The 13,491-nt window shown below is 41.5% G+C and overlaps 1 pseudogene across 1 annotated transcript; it reads right to left on the reverse strand.

Moving 5' to 3' along the window:
• Positions 1–6,628: 6,628 nt before the first annotated feature.
• Positions 6,629–12,376, reverse strand: LOC309646464 (proline-rich protein 3 pseudogene; annotated as a pseudogene). The gene has a single exon. The product of its transcript is annotated as a proline-rich protein 3 pseudogene (transcript).
• Positions 12,377–13,491: the final 1,115 nt, after the last annotated feature.

Consider the following 13,491-nt stretch of genomic DNA (forward strand, 5'->3'; position numbering starts at 1 on the left):
TTAAGGTATGCCGCAGTATTTATAACCCTGCTTTAGTATTTTTTAAATACTAAATATTTTTCCTTTTAGAAAAATTTTTTTCCCCTAATATATGAGAAACTTCAACAATTTTTTTCCCCTTAATATACCAGAAACCTCATCAACTGGAAGTGGTTTGGGCAACTCTTGATCCCCAAGAAGCCCTGATTTCAAATAGGTGCCAGCACCCAGTTAGCTGGGTTCATATAAACCCTTTGTTCTCTGGACTAACCATCCCAAGTTCTTTCAACAGTCTCTCATTTTTAGTCGCTGTGGAAAGTAATCCTCCTAGTTCTGTTATTTTAGTTAAACCAAGATAGCGTTCCTCCCGCCTCGCGGTGGTCATCGGGGTGGAAGGAGGCTGGAGGGAAGCAGCAGTCACACGTGTGTCCGTCATAGGCAGGCACGGGGCCCTCTCTGTGCTTCCTGCCCTTTAATCCTCCTGTAACTCTTTCAGGCAAACAGTAAGAGCAACATCCCACCAATGACAGGCCCAGAGAGTGGAGTAATTTTTCCAAGGTCACAGATGACTTTTTCATAGGTCTGAATAGTTTATTCTAGGATTTCATCAGAATCATGGAAAGTCCTTAAAGATGCAGGTCACCACTGGGTGAGAGCTGAGGGCCTGACATGGGAATTTGAGACGAGGGAAGGAGAACAGCACCGCTGAGCCCCCATTCATTCTCACAGGCTTGCTGGGTGCCAGGCTCTGATGTACATCATGCCGTTTAATTTCCCCAGTAACTGAGAGCTAGGAACCTTCGACTGTTCTGGTTTTTCAGAAAAGGGAATCGAGACTTAGGGCCTTAGAGTTAGGGAGACCGTATAAGGCAGCGGCTAAGAGAATGGCAGCAGGAATTCATATCCCAGCTCAGCGGCCTCTGGCTCAGGGGCCTCGGGCATGTTAGTGGATTCTTAAACTACCCTTTCCTCCTATGAAGTCATGTTAATCACTCTACCCACTTCAAGAGGATTTTCATTCCATCCTTTGCCTGTGGGCCATCTCTGATCTGGAGGGCTGCTCTATAGCAAGGCAGGGGTGTCCCTTAGCATCCCCTTGACTAGAGGCTAATCAGGTATGCTCTGGGATCTGGTCCAGTCTTCAGGCAGCAAAGCGAAGCATCCTGGTCAGGCTTTTCCTCCTGGGAACTTACTTCTACCTGTGAAGGGCCTGGGCCCTGGCTCAACCCCATGGCTATGTCCAAACAAAGCCATTTCCTTCCTTTAACTAATGCCACACCTGAATCTGAACTAAAACAGGACTGGCCTCTGTGTAAGTCCCTGCCCTCCTCCATCCCCAATCTCTGCCCCTGACAGTCAGCTCTTAATCACTCATTGCCAGTGGGCATTTTTTTGCTAGAGTATTTTTTTCCCAACTTTGAGATATAAATGACATATAACATTGTGCAAGTTTAAGGTGTGCAATGTGGTGATTTGATACACATATATACATCACCATAATACAGTTAATTAATACATCCATCACCTCATATGGCTACATTGTTTTTTTTCATGAGAACATTTAAGGTTTACTCTCCTAGCAACCTGCAAGTACATAGTACAGATTATTAACTACAGCCACCATACTGTACATTATATCACCAGAACTCTTTCATCTTTTTTTTTTTTTATTTTTTTTTATTTTTGGCTGTGTTGGGTCTTCGTTTCGTGCGAGGGCTTTCTCTAGTTGCGGCAAGCGGGGGCCACTCTTCATCGTGGTGCGCGGGCCTTTCACTATCGCGGCCTCTCTTGTTGCGGGGCACAGGCTCCAGACACGCAGGCTCAGCAGTTGTGGCTCACGGGCCTAGTTGCTCCGCGGCATGTGGGCTCCTCCCAGGCCAGGGCTCGAACCCGTATCCCCTGCATTGGCAGGCAGATTCCCAACCACTGCACCACCAGGGAAGCCCAGAACTCTTTCATCTTATAACTGGAAATTTACACCTTTGACCACCACCACCCATTCCTCCAGCCCCAGCCCATGGCAACCATCAGTCTACTTTCTGTTTCTATGAATGTGTTTTGTTTTAGATTCCACATATGTAAGATCATTTAACGTTTGTCTTTCTCTGTCTGACTCATTTCACTTAGCATAATGCCCTCAAGTTTTATCCATGATTTTTGCACCAGGCAGGATTTCCTTTTTCATGGCTGAATAATATTCCATTGAGTGTGTGTGTGTGTGTGTGTGTGTGTGTGTGTGTGTGTGTGTGTGTTTGTGTGTGTGTGTGTGTGTATTCATGGACAGTTAGGTTGTATCCGAGTCTTGACTACTGTAAATAATGCTGCAATGAACATGGGGGCATATTTGTCTTTTCAAGTCAGTGTTTTTTGTTTCCTTTGGATAAATACCCAGAAGTGTAATTGCTGAATTATATGGCAGTTCTATTTTTAATTTTTTGAAGAAACTCTCTGTTTTCAACAGTGGCTACACCAATTTACACTCTCACCAACATCGCACAAGTGTTCTTTTTTCTCCACATCCTCAATGATACTTGTTATTTCTTGTCTTTTTAATAATAGCCATTCTAACAGGAATGAGGTGATACCTCATTGTGGTTTAATTTGCATTTCCCTCATGATTAGTGAGGTTGAGTTCCTTTTCTTATACCTGTTGGCCATCTGTACACCTTCTTTGGAAAGGAAGATCTTCTGCCCATTTTTAAATCAGATTTTTAAATTTTGCTATTGAGTTGTATAAATTCTTTATATATTTGAGGTGTTAACCCCTTATTGGATATATGACTTGCAAATATTCTCTCCCATTTGGTAGGTTGCCTTTTCATTTTATTGATGGTTTCCTTTGCTGTGCAGAAGCTTTTTAGTTTGATGTAGCCCCCTTGTTTATTTTTGCTTTTGTTGCCTTTGCTTTTGGTTTCACATCCAAAATTCATTGCCAATACCAATGTCAAGGATCTTACCACCTATGTTTTCTTCTAGAAGTTTTAAGGTTTCAGGTCTTACATTCAAGTCTTTAATCCATATTTAGTTAATTTGGGAGGTACTGTGTAAGATAGTGGTCAAGTTATCCCAGCACTATTTATTGAAGAGACTGTTTTTTCCCCATTATATGACTCTTTTGTAGTAAGTTAATTCACCTGTATGTGTGGGTTTATTTCTGGGCTCTCTATTCTGTTGCATTGATCTATGTGTCTGGTTTTGTGCCAGTATCATACTGTTTTGATTACTAGAGCTTTGTAATATAGTTTAAAATCAGGGAGCGTGATGCTTCTAGCTTTGTTCTTTCTCAAGATTCCTTTGGCTATTTGGGGTCTTTTGAGTGTCCATACAAATTTTAGGATTGTTTGTTCTATTTTTGTGAAAAATGCCATGGGAATTTTGATAGGCGTTGTGTTAAATATGTAGATTGCTTTGAGTTGTATGGACATTTTAAAAAAATTAATTAACTTATTTACTTTTTATTTTTGGCTGCGTTGGGTCTTCGTTGCTGCGTGCGGGCTTTCTCTAGTTGCAGTGAGCGGGGGCTACTCTTCGTTGCAGTGCTCGGGCTTCTCATTGCTGTGGCTTCTCTTGTTGTGGAGCATGGGCTCTAGGTGCGTGGGCTTCAGTAGTTGTGGCACGTGGGCTCAGTAGTTGTGGCTTTCAGGCTCTAGAGCGCAGGCTCAGTAGTTGTGGTGCACGGGCTTAGTTGCTCCGCAGCATATGGGATCTTCACAGACCAGGGCTCAAACCCGTGTCCCCTGCATTGGCAGGCGGATTCTTAACCACTGCGCCACCAGGGAAGTCCTGGTATTAACAATATTAATTCCTCTAATCCATGAACACGGAATATCTTTCCAATTATTTGTGTCTTCTTCAATTTCTTTCTTCAGTGTCTTGTAGTTTTCATTGTATAGGTCTTTTACCTTCTTGGTTAAATTTATTCCTTTTTTATGCAGTTGTAAATAGGATTGCTTTCTTCTCTTTCTGGTAGTTTGTTGTTAGTGTATAGAAACACAACAAACTTTTACATGTTGATTTTTGTATCTTTACTGAATTCATTTATTAGTTCTAACAGGTTTTTGATTGAGTCTTTAGTTTTTTCTAAGTATAATACCATGTAATATGCAAATAGTGGCAGTTTTGCTTCTTCCTTTCTGAATTAGATGGCTTTTAGTTCTTTTTCTGGTCTAATTGCTCTGGCTAAGCCTTCCAATATTATGTTGAATAAAAGTGGTGAGAGTGGGCACTTTGTCTTGTTCCTGATCTTAGATGAAAAGCTTTCAGCTTTTTATCATTGATTATGATATTAACTGTGGGCTTGTCATATGTGGCCTTTATTATGTTGAGGTATGTTTCCTCTATACCCACTTTGTTGAGAGTTTTATCATAAATGAATATTAAATTTTCTAAATGATTTTTCTTCATCTATTGAAATGATCATATGATTTTTAAAATCCTTTATTTTGTTAGTTTGGTACATCATATTATTTGATTTGAGGTACTGAACCATCCTTGCTTCCCTGGAATAAATCTCACCTGATCATGGTGCATGATCCTTTTGATGTATTGTTAAATCAGCTTGCTAATATTTCATTGAGAATTTTTGCATCTATGTTCATCAGGGATATTGGCCTGTACCTTTCTTTTCTTGTGGTGTCCTTCTCTCATTTTGGTATCAGGGTATTGTTGGCCTTGGACAATGAGTTTCGATGTGTTCCTTCTTCTAGTTTTGGAAGATTTTAAAAAGGAATTGTGTTAATTCTTCTTTAAATGTTTGGTAGAATTCACCAGTTAAGCCATCTGGTCCTGGACCTTTGTTTTTTGGGAGATTTTTAATTACTGATTCAACTGCCTTACTAGCAATTGGTCTGTTTAGATTTTCTATTTCTTCATCATTCAGTCTTGGTAAGTTGTATATTTCTAGGAATTTATCCATTTCTTCTAGGTTGCCCAGTTTGTTGGCATATAATTGTTCATAGTAGTCTTTTATGATCCTTTAAATCTGTGGTATCAGTTGTAGCATCTCTTGTTTCTGATTTTATTTGAGTCCTTTTTTTTTTCTTGGTTAGTCTAGCTAACGGTTGTTAATTTTTAAATCTTTTTAAAGAACCAATACTTAGTTTTGTTAATCTTGTCTTTTTCCTATTCTCTATTTCATTTATTTCTGCTCCAATCTTCATTATTTTCTTCCTTCAGCTAACTTTGGCCTAGTTTATTCTTTTTCTACTTCCTTGAGGCATAATGCTAGGTTGTTTGAGATCTTTCTTTTTTCTAACATAGGTATTTATGGCTATAAACTTTCCTCTTAGAACTGCTTTTGCTTCATCCTTTAAGTTTGATATATTGTATTTCCATTTCTATTTGTCTCAAGAATTTTTTAATCTCTCATTTGATTTCTTCTTTGATCGATTAGTTGTTCAGGAGAGTGTTGTTTAATTTCCATGTATTTGTGAATTTTTCATATTTCCTCCTATTGATTTCTAATTTTATACCATTGAGGTCAGAAAAGATACTTGATATAATTTCTATTCCCTTGAATTTGTTGAGACTTGTTTTGTGGCCTAACATGATCTACCCTAGAGATTATTCCATGTGCACTGAGAAAAATGTGTATTCTGCTGTTGTTGGATGGAATATTCTATACATATCTGTTCAGTCTGTTTGGTCTATAGTGTTGTTCAAATCCACTGTTTCCTTATTGATTCTCTGTCTAGATGATCTATCCATGATTGAGAGTGGGGTATTAAAGTCCCCTACTATTATTCTACTGCTGTTTCTCATTTTAGTTCTGTTACTATTTGCTTTATATGTTTCAGTGCTCTTATGTGAGTTGGTAAATATTTACATTTGTTATACCTTCTTGATGAATTGATGCCTTCGTGATTATGTAATAACCTTCCTGGTCTCTTGTTAACATTTTTAGCTTAAAGTATATTTTGTCTCATATAACTACAGCTGCCTGGCTCTCCTTTGGTTACCATTTGCTTGGAATATATATTTTCATGTCTTCTCTTTTAGCCTGTGTGTCCTTCAGTCTAAAGTGAGAGTCTCTTTGAGGGAGAATGTCATTGATTCTTTTTTTTTTTTAATCCATTCAGTCATTCTATGTCTTTTTATTGGAGAATTTAATTCATTTACATTTAAAGTAATTATTAATAAGTAAGGACTTATTATTGCCATTTTATTAATTGTTTTCTGACAGTTTTATATGTCCTTTGTTTCAGTCTTTCTTGCTGTCTTCCTCTGTGACTTGACGCCTTTTGTGGTGGTATGCTTTGATTCTTTTATCATAATCTTTTGCATATCTACTACAGGTTTTTCCTTTGTAGTTACCGTGAAGCTTACATAAAATATCTTATAACATCCTAGTTTAAGCTGATAACTTAAATTTGATAGCATATAGAAATTCTATGCTTTTGCTTCTTCCCCTCACATTTTAGGTTATTGATGTTACAATTTATCAAAGAACATTATTGAGCTCCTTCTGTTTACCCAGCACTATGCAAGATACATTGCTCAAACATGTCCAAGAGATAAGTATAATAATAATAGCTAACACTTTAAGAACTTATTCTCCCAGGCATTGTTCTGAACACTTCACATAAATGAACTCATTTAATTCCCACAATAACCATATTGGTACTAATATTATCCTCATATATGGAGGTACTAATATTATCCTCATATATGGATGAGAAAACTGAGGCACAGAAAAGTTGAGAAACTTGCTCCAAATGGCAGAATTTGTAAGTGGTGGAGCTGGGATATGAAGCAGGCAGTCTGCATCTACAGCCCATGTTCTAGGAAGTTGCTTTTCAAGGGTTCCTTGTGAAATCTCTGCCATTACTTTACCATGATGCCCTTTATAGTTTTTAACAATTAATGTAGTTTTAAGTAAATAAATTTTATGGTGCTCAATCTCTGAATCAACTCTATTATTTTTAAGGGGTATTTTAATTTACTCTGTGCCTGGCACATGGTAGGCATTCAACAAAAGCTTAACATTCCTTCAGTCAAGGACTATTTATTGAATGCCTCCTATAGGCTGGGCACTGCCGTGACAGATTCAGTATCCCAACCTCATAGAACCTACAGCCTAGTTTATAGATTTTATTTTTTAAAGGCTATTTCTGTAGTGTGATCCGTAGTATTACCAAACATATACACCATTTACTGCTTTTTTTTGTTTCCACTGCCTTTATTACTAATATAAAAAACGTTAAAAAGAAAAAAATTAATTCTCAGTTCTCCAACAGCTCTCATCCCTCCCTCTTGCCTACACAACTCCTGACACATTTCGTCAGGGCCAGTTCAAAACTGAACCTGTTCACTGCCATTTTCACAGGAAATAACCAGTGCCAGGGATGTAGGGGAAGAGGGCAACAGTACTGTCGCCCAGTTCCCCCACAGGAAGACCAAGTGGAGATTCACCGAATTCAAACGAAAGGGCTGGTGGCCTAACAATAATGTAGTCTAACTAAAATGGGCCGGAGAGGAGATAGGGTAGGCCCATCCAAGGCTTTAGAGGACATCTCTTGGGCCTGTGTGAAACCCAGAGAAACCGACACTGGGAGAATGGGGAGGACCAGAGAGGCAGTCTTGTGGAAGTTTCACAGTTCTCCCATGTCAGGAGGTGGGGAAAGTTTAGAGGGCACCAACGGCCCCACGCATCTTGGCAGACAAACTTACTCTAGTGTTGGGAAGTCACAGAAATGCTGCGGACACTGAGAAAGGCCTTGAGGGGATGCTCAGTTTCACAAGGCACAGTGATCACAGACCACAGTGGTGGGGATCACGCTGCTGACACAGAAACCACGACATCCAAAAGCAGGGAGCATGGCCTCTCAGGAGTGACTCTGTACCAGTCATCCCAACTCGACCCCAGGTCAGACAACCTGGTGAGTGGCACAGAGCAGCTGACAACATTGGCGGGGAGGGGGTGTCACATAAAAAGGACTTAGAACAAGCAGCTTGAAGAAGGGAATGGTAGGAAACTGCTCCAGGGCTCTCAGGAATCCAGGGCAATACCGAGGGTTGGGTGGACAGATGCACAAGAAATGGCACCAAAGAGGTTTCCTGTTCCACAGTCAGCTGGCAAGGGGGAAGAGGATCCAGGAGGCAGCTGAATGGAGCAAAGATGGGGTCCGGGAGGCGAGTCTCTAGAGGCTGGATCGGAAGAAAGGGTGCACACCGTGCACCAGTGATGGAACACGATTCTGGACCCCAAGTGAGGGAGGTGGTGGTGGGGTTGGACTGACTGAGGGTGGCGGGTGGAACAGCCTCATGGTAGCCATCACAGGGCCACAGGGAAGTATATGGCCGCTAGGTCAGAGAGCTCCGTCCAGTGTGGATGGGAAGGCACAGTCTCACAGAGGAGGTCCATTGACACCTGGGTGATAGAAGGCACAGGGGTCCTCATATCGACAGTGGCCCTTTTTGGCAAAGTGTCGGCAGGCAGGGCGGTCGAATTTGTCTGACTTGGGGCCACCAGTCTTTCCATTGGTCATTGGGGGGGTGCCCAGAAGGCTGGGTGGTCCAATGGCACTCATCCTCCTCATCTCCTGGCTCTTCCCGCGCTGGCAGTGGGGAGGGGTGGAGGGACTGCTGCTGCGGTGGCGAAGGCTGCTGATTCTGCTTCTTTCGTTTGGGCATCATGGTTGCGGCAATCCATCTACTGCTTTTTAAGCCTTTTAAATGTTATTTGCATATAGCCCCTTATCTACTTTGTGTAATTTTTTGGTCCTTTGCTGTATGGTACCCACACCCACAGCTTTTGAGGTAAAGATAGATGTTTTGATGTAGGGGATAAAGAACAAATGACCTTTTGTAGAGAAATGTGCTATAAAGTGAAAGCACACTGTTAAATTATTACAGGTGGTGTAGATGTCAACCATGATTATGACACAAACACAGACCTTGGACGTCAGAGTTCAAAGACCATCCAAAGCATTACCCAAAAGCTACAATGGAAAGGAGTTTGCTGCCTCTCAAAAGTTTCTCAAAGGAAAACTTAATCCAGGTTGTAGAAGAGTCTGAATAACCACTGCTACTTAATATTGACGATGATAATAATAAGCACAGCTAAACCTGTAAGGGTTTTCTCAGTGCCAAGCACTATCTACTTTCCATAGACTGTATTAACTCAGTCTTCACAGTGACCCTGAGATACATGCTATTATCCCCATTTGACCTTTGAAGAAGCAGGCACAGTGAGGTTGAGAAACTTTCTTAGGGACACACAGCCCTCGTCCCTCCCTCATGGCCTCCTCCAGCTTCCCCTCACCTCTTCAGAGACTCTCCATAGCCCCCTTCCCTGTGTTCCAGGTGCGGCTCCCATTGCACCTTCAGCATGTGTGGGAGGGTTGGTCATTTCCCCTTTATACATCAGTTCTCCTCCGTGAGGGCCATTTCAGAAGGGCGAGGCTCAGCTTTGCCTTTGCCCAGCCCTGCCTTTGGTTTCACGTAGGAGGCTCTGAGAGCAGAACAGGTGTTAGCAAACAAGAGGGAACTGTTCCCCTAAAGCTCTGTAAATTACAAGAACACAAGCAGTACTACCTGCGGATCCCCCAAGCCAAGCATCTTTTGAAAAGGAGATCAAATACTATGGAGCTTTGACATCTTAATGTTACTGATCTAGGTTCTTGGACTCTTTAATTAATAGAAATTGCTAAGAGGCCAGACGAGGAATTCAGGCAAGGCTTTATTGAGTCTCCTGCTGCTGCACGAGGGAGTGAAAACCAGTAACAGGTGCCCTTGCTTGCTCCCCGAGGCGGGGTGAGCTGGTCCCTTAAATGGGGTGAGGGTGGGAGTGGATTGGTGGGTCAGGCCAGAGGGACGGCTTAGGTGGTCTGCCTGCCCCCGGGTGGTGCCGTGTGCAGGGATCATGGGCAGCCCCTGCTTTTGTTCCTGGCACCTCAGAAGTGGAAGCTGGGTTTTTGTCTTTTGGTATCTGTTGTTCATAATTTGCCCAACTGAGCATTCATGCAGTTATTTTTAGTCCCTTAGAGTGTCTTTGTATTCGGTTGGCCAAAACGTTCGTTCAGGTTTTATCCGTAACATCTTATGGAGTTTGTTGCTCAGAGTTGTCTGTCCAGGTGCAAGCACTGCAGCAAAGGGTCCCAAGTCCCAGCCTATTTCATTAAAGGGCCCCATTCCTGAACCTTTTCTGCCCCCAATCTTGCCAATTTCTTAGCATCGCATATCTTTAAATATCAACACACATTAGTCACCACCTGTGACCCATTACTACTGTGAAAACATTCATAAACCCATGACATTTGGTTTAGACCCAGGCAGCGCTTCTCAGCCTTGACTGCCCATTAGAATCACCTGGGGAGGGGGAGCTTGTAATACTGAAGCCTAAGTCCCACCTTCAGGGATCCTGATTTAATCGGTGTGGGGCTACATCCTGGGCATCTGGTTTTTAAAACTTCCCAGGTGTGAAAGTTACGGGAGGGTGAATAAAAGCCGTTGTAGTCAGAGCCCCTCATAGGTTTTTAGGATTCTGAAGGTTGAGTTTGGCTCCAACTTGCTCTTTGCGAGATGATGTCTAGTCTTGAAGAGATGGCTCCCTAGGAGGCTGCATTAAGAGCTTCATCCAAGCTGCTTGCTGAGATAAAACTGAAGTCTCTGAAGCATCGCCTGGGATTTTATTCAAAGTCTTTTTTCATCCATCTGCAGAGTGAAGATTTGATTCCCATGCTGCTGGGGACCTACTGAGGGAGGTAAGTGGATGCAAAGAAACTGAGATACAGAGAAATTAACTATCTCACCCAAGGTTACACAGCGGGTAAATCCCAGGATTTGAAATTCGACTGTTTGGGCTCTGCAGTGAAATGTAAGACAAAAGGACAATGGTGGGGCATGGCCAAAGTGGGCACATGAAATGCTCCTGGGATCACCATACTTTTTAGAAAGTTCTTTGCGGTGGCTTCCGGTCTCGGTTTGAGCAGGGATGGCCATGAACCGGTGACAGTGTTTCATCACTCTTGGTGGAACCCAGTGACTAATAGTTTTGGGGGAATTCAGGGTCCAATAGGGTTAGGCTCAAGCTGAGTCATACAGGTAGAAAACATGTGGGTTCAAGAAGAATTGAGATTTACGTATGGATTACAGAGCAAGATCTAGCATTAAGGGACGTAAGGAGGCTTGGGGACAGCATTATCTTTTTCATCTGGGTGTCAAGGGGCATAGCAGGACCTTCCTGAAACTACCCAGTGGCACAGCTTTCAGAGGCGGATGCCTGAGCTGGCAGATCATACTTAGGCATTTTAATTCTTTTTCTGTTTACAGCTGATGTTATCTTTATTGGTTAGAGGTAACAGGAATGTTTCTTGCTTTTCTGAACAAAGGTAGCAATTCCATACCAGAAATACTTTGGTTTGGCTTTTTTTTAAGTTTCTTATTGAAAAAGTGATGTCCACTCGTAGAAAATTTAGAGAATACAGATAAGCTGAAAGAAGAAAGTAAAAAGCTTAACCCTAAGTCAAAATGTGACCACCGTTAGTGTTTTGGTTTATACCTCTTGGCACATACTTGGTACAATTTTAGTTTGCATCTTTCCACTCTTTTTTACTCCGGGTTTATAAACTCCCTCTCACCCCTAAAATGAGGTCTTCTAACAAGTGCTGTTTCTTGCAAACACCCCTGCAGGCTCTCTGGAGTGATACTAAACAATTGTCTTTTTCTAACACAAGGGATCAAACCAGTCCCTGCTACACTACTCAGCAGCAGACTTTAACTCATCAAAGGGCAAGGGGCCCTGGCCAGAAGGAAGAAGCTTTGATAGGTAGCAGAATCTCCACCTGGAAAATTCCTGTATAAGATGATCCAGCTAACACTGGCCATGCCTCTCCAAGTGGCCTGGCCTGGGTCCCTCAAGACTCTGACACCTCTGAATCCCTCCTCCTCACAGCCTGATGAGTAACCATAAAAATGAGCTAAAATGGTATTCATACAAAAACCATCAATCCAAGTAGTATTTGTAAAAAGGGCTGCTTTAAGAGGTGCTTAGTCTCAAGCTCTGCTGGCAGACCAAGTCCTGGCAAATACATCAGATATTCAAACGAATACAGCACATGTCAGTCCCTCGTGTTTGCCTAACACTGTACTGTGTTTTGGAGCACTTTGATGAACATTTCCACATTCAACCTTCACAACTATCCAGAAAGGCAGGTAGATATAATTTCCATGTTCCTGATGGAAAACATGGAGGCTCAGAGTTTGTGACTTGTCTAAGGTCAGAGCACTAGTAAGTTACAAAATCATAAATTCTCAAAAGTAGGAGAGAATCAGAAAAGCTCATCTAAACCAGGGATAACCAATAGGACTAGAATTGAGTGACTCTGATCCATTAATGACCACCTGGGGCGCTGTGTAAACAAGGGTGGGATTAGTGGGAAATTGTAATGGCTGACATTTTTTTTTTTTTTTTTTTTTATGGCTGACATTTTTTAAAAAGTTTTATTGAGACATAATTGACATACAAGCCGCATATTTAAAGTGTATAATTTGATCAGTTTTGACATGCATACGCTCCTGAAACCATCACCACAGTCAAGACAGTAAACATATCCATCACCATCAGAAGTTCCCTTGTGCCCCTTTTTCTTCCCTCCCACCTCTCCAGTCCCAAGAAACCTCTGATGTGCTGTGACTATAGATTTGTTCGTTTTTCCACGAGTTCTGTGTAAATGGAATCATATAGTTTTTTTGCTCTAGGTTCTTTCCTTCAGCACGGTTATTTGGAGATTCACCCAGGTTCTTGTGTGTGTTAATAGTTTTTCCTTTCATTGCTGAGTAGTATTCCATTGTATGTATATACCACAATTTATCCATTCATTGGCTTGTTGATGGGCACATGGGTTGTGTCTAGTTTTTGACTTAAGAGCTTAATATTTTTTGAGTACTTACTTTGGGCCAAACACCCTTCTAAGTGCCATATATATATATATATATATATATATATATATATATATATATATATATCAAATCACTTAGTCATTCAGCCAATCACACAATATGAGGCAGGTACTCTTCTGCTGCTCCTTTGTTAATGAGCTAACTGAAGCATTATGTGGTTGAGTAAACTGCCCAAGGTCATGCAGGTGTTAAAGGGCAGAGCCAGGATTCAAACCCAGACAGCATGATTCTAGAGCCAACATTCTCAACTGTCCTGCTCAACCGTTACCAAAACTTAGCCACCCCTGTCCTATGTGGGAGTGGGGAGATGGCAGTTGTACCTTGTATTTGCAGTGCCCAGGCTTTTAATAACTGCCATCATTTGTCATCTAAACGGTCCTACCACATGCTTAAGTCCCCTTACAACATCTATTTCAGGTGTTCATTGAATGGAAAATATTTCTAGGTATGAATTTGTTTAGCACTAGAAATTTCTCTTCCAACGATAGAATATCATAACACAGTTCGCCTTATCTTTTTAAAAGAATACTTTTGACTTCTGAAAATCAGCAAAAATCAGGAACACATGATTGCCACTGAACAGTATCTTTGTATTTGAAAGTTAAAAAAGAG

The sequence above is a fragment of the Balaenoptera physalus genome, assembly GCF_965194825.1.
Source record: "Balaenoptera physalus genome assembly, chromosome: 17".
Taxonomy (NCBI): Eukaryota; Metazoa; Chordata; class Mammalia; order Artiodactyla; family Balaenopteridae; genus Balaenoptera; species Balaenoptera physalus.